We start from the raw sequence: 6833 nt of genomic DNA on the forward strand, positions 1-6833 counted from the left end.
TGACGAACTGACAAACAGGTTAGCAAGGATCGAATCACCAGTTCGTGTTACCCAATACGAACCGGTGACTATTCAACCCGGAATACCATGTGACGAATCATTGGACCTTGTGAAAACCTTGCCGGAATTCAAAGGCGACGCGACCCGTTATGTGTGTTGGAGACAAGCAGCTCATACTGCTTATAGAGTGTTCGAAGCGTATCACGGTAGCTCAAGACACTACCAAGCGGTAGGCATAATCCGAAATAAAGTAGTAGGAGCCGCAGATAGTGTTTTATCCTCTTCAGTTTTCATGCTATCATTTCTCGACTAGGGCCTATGCGGACAATAGACCAATTTACTTAATTGAACAGGAGTTATCGACCCTTAGACAAGGAAAATCATCAGTAGTGGAGTTCTATAATGCAGTGGAGAGAAAGTTGACTCTGATAGTCAATAAAACAATCATGACTCACGGTGAGAATACCACGCTGATAGGATCACTTAATAAGAAATATCGGGATGATACACTTCGCGTGTTCATCTCGGGACTCAATCGCCCTTTGTGCGATGTTCTCTTTTCCTCTAGACCCGCTGATCTGCCGTCAGCACTTGCCCTAGCGCAGGAACTGGAAGCGAACCAAGCCAGATCAATGTTTGCAAGTTCCTTTAACAGACAGGCATCCCATAACTTAGATCCTTATTATTATTCATCCCAATACCGTAGAATACCTCAAGACCAACGAGGACAAACTCGAACTCAGCAAACTCCAGTACCAATGGGCATAGATCCGTCGTACTCCCGCTTCAGACAGAACAGACCCCAACAACTCCACGGAAATGACGATAGGTACCGCAATCAAGGAGCTTACCCTAAGGTAACTCGTCCGGATAACAGTAACACGGGCGGCATATTCAATCGCCATCAGCCTTATCAACAGGCCTGAATAAAGAAAAAACTGAAAAAAGACAGCATGGAAGTGATCAGCTGCCAATACAAAAGATACAGCGTATCAAAAATATCACCCAAGGCCAATACGAACCGGAAGGCGAATACTGGAGTGATACCGGGTATGATGACTATTATCATGACACAGAACGTAAGAGTGCTGAATATAACCTGGACGGACCGAAAGACGACGTTAATTTTTTAGGACTAAGTCCCTCTCGCCCTATGTCGAAAGGACACTTGGGGGAAGAGGAATAAGATTTTTAATCGACACCGGTGCTGCAAAGAGCTATGTAAAACACCTTAACGCTCTAAAGGGAATAAAACCTGTGAATAACCCTTTCACTGCCAAATCCACCCACGGTACCGATATAATTAACAAAAAATGTACAGTAAATATATTAAATAAGAATGTTGAGTTCTTTGTCCTACCCAGCTTGAAGACCTTTGACGGCATTATAGGATTGGACTTATTAAAAGAAGTAAATGGTAGTATTGACCTAAAGAGAGAGAAGTACCTCTTCTGGTGGTGGAAAGGAAAAACTCTTGTACTACTACTGCTCGGACGTTAACAAATTAGTAGAAACTAAATCGGAAACAAGCAATGACAATATTGATATCTCTACATTGCTAAAGCATCATGCTAAAGTTTTCGCTGATCCAGATGAAGCGCTGCCCTACAATACCAGCATTGTAGGTACGATAAGGACCGTGGACGATTTACCCGTCTACTCGAAAAGTTACCCGTACCCCATTGCTTCTGCGGAATTTGTCAATAAGGAGATATCAGATCTGTTGCGTGACGGAATCATTAGACCATCCCGTTCGCCTTATAACAATCCAATTTGTGTTGTAGATAAGAAAGGTTTAGACGAAAAAGGCAACAAGAGATCACGACTCGTAATTGACTTTAGGAAGCTAAACACCAAGACAATAAGTGATAAATACCCAATACCGGATACTTCTGCGATTTTAGCAAACATGGGAAGTGCAACATTTTTCTCCACAATAGACCTCAAATCAGGATTTCACCAAATCAAACTCGCAGAAAAGGATAGAGAGAAAAAATTTTCTCGGTCAACAACGGAAAGTACGAGTTTTGTAGGCTCCCCTTTGGTCTAAAAAATGCTCCTAGCATTTTCCAGAGAGCCATTGATGATGTCCTTAGGGATGAAATTGGGAAAACGTGTCATGTTTACATAGACGATGTTATCATTTTCTCCAAAACTGCCGAACAACGCGGTAAGGACATTGATCAAATCCTGACAAAACATTTCGATGCCAATATGCGTGTTTCCCCTGAGAAATCCAAGTTCTTTCAGGAAAGTGTTAAATTTCTAGGCTTTACCGTATCAAAAGAGGGAATCAAAACATGCCCCGACAAAGTCAAAGACATTTTAGAATTTTCGATTCCAAAATCGTTACGAGCTTTGCGTTCATTCCTAGGATTAGTACGATATTATCGACGGTTTATAAAGGACGAGGGAGAACTGCCGGCAATAGTATGGGCTCTACAAAAGCTTCGTAACTATTTGTATGACGTAAAGAATTTGAATATTTACACCCACGCTGGAGAGAATACAGAAGGTGGCGCCGATGGCAATGCCGCTAATCGGCTCTCAGTGAATTTGACAGAATCAGCTGTTTTGCTGACGTCACAGTCGAGATGACAGCAATAGTCATGTGCTGAGTCAATACTTGTAAGTATCCAATACTCTCGATACTCGGTACCGAAACATTTAGGTTTCGAATAAAAGCGCACATGTGCCAAAAATATAGAAAAAACGGTTCAGAAAACTCGCCTATCAAAACCCGAATGTAGAAGCCAATAGAGCTTTTAATACTGATTCAAATTAAAGATGTATATATGTCGGTTCGAGGCCATAATACAGAGAAACTTTTACTTGTTTGAAGCATTTTTGTTCCAGCTGAATCGGACGATATCATTCAGGCTGATTCTGTAACCAGTTAGCGACAGATTCTGTAACCAGTTAGCGACAATTTTCGAATCGGTATCGGTTTCGTTGACGTATGATATGAAATATTTTTACGCCAATAAGTACGATATCAATCCGAAACTTGTCGCAAACTGGTTACAGAATCCACCCCGCACCTCCCCTAAAAGGTTCTTCATCCACCAAAGTATTTTTCTTGAAGGGTTAAAACTGATAAAATAATATTTCTCTTTTTCGATAAGTTCAAGTGTTTTAGCCGATATCATATAAATTAGTAATGATTCGGATACCGATAACGAAGTATTGGGTACCGAAACCTCTTTTTAGTATTGGGTACCGACAATTCATCACATCACTAGACAGCAGTTTTATTTGCTGCTCTCTGTTGTCAACTCTACGGTGACGTCACGCCAAAATTACTCTCACGAATTCTGCTGCAATCGGCGCAATCTTGTATTCTATCATCCTTGATTTACACCGACCATCAACGCGAACGCGAAAATGAAAAGATGGCGTGCCTTTGTTGAGGAATTTTCACCGCAGTTTCTTTACAAGCCTGGTAAGGAAAACTTCGTCGCGGACGCCCTCTCCCGACAACATATAAATGCATTAGACCATGACATGGACTCAGCAAGCATGGCTGCGAATAGCGAAGAGTCGCACAGTGGTTCGGATAGCAGATCTAGCTGGACGAAAGTCAAATTTTTTTTTGTTTTTAAATTACTTAATGGTACTTGGAATACATTCCTGACAATACATTCAAATAGAAATTGCATTTATTAAAGCATTAACATATGAAAACAAACAAAAAAAGGTAAGTCAACGCCGCCTATTTGAGAACTCTATTTTAAAAGCTGAAATTTAACTTAAATGATTGCTAATTGCACTCACAGATATTTGTATAACAGCAAATTGACTTTATAAACAAAAAATTACACTTATTTCGCTATAGATTCAGAGGTCATAACGCAATTTATGTCCACATTGGTATAAGCAAATTTATTCTGAAAAATTGTCGTTTTGATTAATTAAAAAAATAAATTAAAGAGTAGGAAAAGTAAAGGCCGCCGAAGGCCGTTATAAAACCACTTGCATATTATTCTTTACACCTTCGCAAATGCAGAGTGTAAGTTCGATAACCAAGTCTAACCAATTGGCTTAGATGTTTACAATTTAGTAACGGTATGTCAAATCTCAAAATTCAAAAGTAGTTTTTAACAGGAATGTATCTGAATATAAATATAAGATCAGTGGCGGATCCACGGGGCAGAAGGGGGGAAGGGGTTGTGTGTTAAAAAAGAAAAATACTTGGAGTTATAAAACCTTTGGTTATGTAAGAGTTAAAAAAATAGTACCTCGCGAATTTTCTGCTTTCTGAAATTAAAAAATTATACAACAGGCATGCAAATCTTTAAGCGCTGTTATACAATTTTTTCTAAAATTTATTTGTGTTTATTGCTGTGATCTTAAGTTTTAGTCATGGTAAATAAAATCTTAAGAAGTAAGTTGTTTGACATTTGGTGTTGCAGAAACTTCTAAAAGACAACAAGGTGTCCGTGATTATGTGATTAGTAAATTGTAAGAAATATCTGATGAAATTGCTCGTTCCGAAGTAAATAAAGTAAATTACTTTAGATTCGTAATCAGCAACCCAGAAAATCTCCAGATACCCAGTTACATAGATATCTACCGATTTTTTTAAATTTTCGTCCGCCATATTGGATTCCCCATTTTGAATTTTTGGTAAATGACTTTAGATATGTAATCAGCGACCCAGAAAACTCCCAGATACCCAGTTTCATAGAAATCTACCGATTTTTGATAAGTGACTTCAGATTCGTAATCAGCGACCCAAAAATCCCCTAGGTAAGAAGTGGTGTAAAGATCCATCAACGAGTATTTGTTTAAATAGTTTCGTCCAGCTAGATTTGCGATCCGAACCACTGTGAGTCGCTGTATCAAGCAATTCCCACTGTAAATAACCCCATAAATTTTTTTCGGAATCAAATAGTCCTTGAAGAAGGAAATCACACAGCAATTAGCTCGAAAATTATATTTAAATCCCGAATGAGGCACCGAATATCGTTCAATAATGTAGGAGAACTGATGAAAATTATAAAACAATGTGTCAACCCAAATGTTGTGAACGGCTTGCAGTGTGAATTGCCCATCCCATGACCAGCGCGAGATTCTTCAAACCGAACACAACCTAGCTCATCGGTCACTCCGTGAAAACCAGGAACAGGTCCTTGAAAGTTATTATTTCCCTGAAATACGGAAAATTTTGAGGGAAATAATTTCTAATTGCAAGATATGTCACGAGACCAAATACCAACGCCATCCTCCAAACCCAGAAATAGGATCGACTCCTTTACCTGAATATCCGGGAGAAATCCTTCATGTCGACATTTACTCCACCGATAAGACACATTTCCTAACATCAATAGACAAGTTCTCAAAGTTTGCAATAGTATTTCCAATAAAATCTAGAGCCATAGTTGATGTTAAAGAATCCATATACGAACTTCTCAATTTTCACAGAAATACTAAGGTGTTGGTCTGTGACAATGAGAGATCGTCGAATTCGGAAACCATTAAATCAATACTTAAAAATCACTTTAGCGTCGAAATCTACACCAGCCCAAACGCCCCCCGCCCATTGTACGACTAACGGACAAGTGGAAAGATTCCACAGTAGCCTTACGGAAATTGCCCGCTGTCAGAAGCTTGAGACTGGTATCTCTGACACAATCGAGCTAATTTTGCTAGCCACAGCAACACACAGCAACACACCGGACGAAAGATTTACAAAGACATAATGAAAATAGACAAACACGACAGTATAATCCTGGGGATAAAGTTTATGTGAAAACTAATAAAAGAATAGGAAACAAGTTTTCAAAACTTTACACCGAAAAAGTAATCCAAAAGGATCTTCGTACATTTATTATAATTGATGAACGAAAAGTGCACAAAAATAATTTAAGACACTGACCGCTCTCTCCTTTGTCGCCCTTAGGATAATTTTGCTCTCGTTAAGCTTTCGAGCCAACGCAGAAATACTCGATTGTACCAACTCTTACTACATCCCAATTACATCCGGAGCTGTAGTTGTTTATGAGCAGCATGGCTTCTTACTTCACCAAACTAATTTGTCAGCATTCGAAGCAATAGCTGAGGAGACGGACAAACTACTGATCCAATTACCACAATCACATATTAAACGACTACTGGAGAATGACATATTACAACTACTGGACGCGATAAAAATACACCATCGGTACGCTAGAAGTATTAACATTCTGGGGAATGCCTTGAAATACATAACAGGGACTCCAGACTCTGACGACTTTCAAATGCTCGAGACCAGAACCAATGCCCTATTAGACACAAAGGAACAACAAATAGCGGAAAATTCAGCTACATAAAAGAAAATAGACGAATTGACAGTGACAGTAAATAAATTATTACAAAATACAAAAAGCACTCAAATAGATACGAGATATCTCTTTTCTCTATCCTCCACCAGAAATAGAGCAGTTATAATGGAATTGGAAACCATTTTAACGTCAGTCACTCTGGGCAGGTTAAATATTGTCAACCCTATCCTGCTAAATGGTATGGAGATCAATGGTGTGTTAGCTGCTGAACACTCTGCAAATATTAGCATAAGTGATTTATTGTCCATTTCTAAAATTAAGATATTTCAAGATTCGAATTGCATTTACTTTGTTATTAAATTCAACAATTTATATTGAGCTCGAGGCCGTTTTTTTAATGAAAATTTATTGTGGAAAAGCAACAATAATTTGAAAAAAAATGGTAGAAGGAAATCACCACATTCCTCATCAGACTTCTTTCAGTAGGATTCGAACCGACAATCCCACTGACTCAGCCAGTTGTCTATGCACCGTGCTAAGTACGCCTTGTAAATTATCGTTTGCTTTTTT

This window comes from Rhagoletis pomonella, unplaced genomic scaffold, assembly GCF_013731165.1.
Source record: "Rhagoletis pomonella isolate Grant_MI unplaced genomic scaffold, Rhpom_1.0 Rhpom_scaffold_01389, whole genome shotgun sequence".
Taxonomy (NCBI): Eukaryota; Metazoa; Arthropoda; class Insecta; order Diptera; family Tephritidae; genus Rhagoletis; species Rhagoletis pomonella.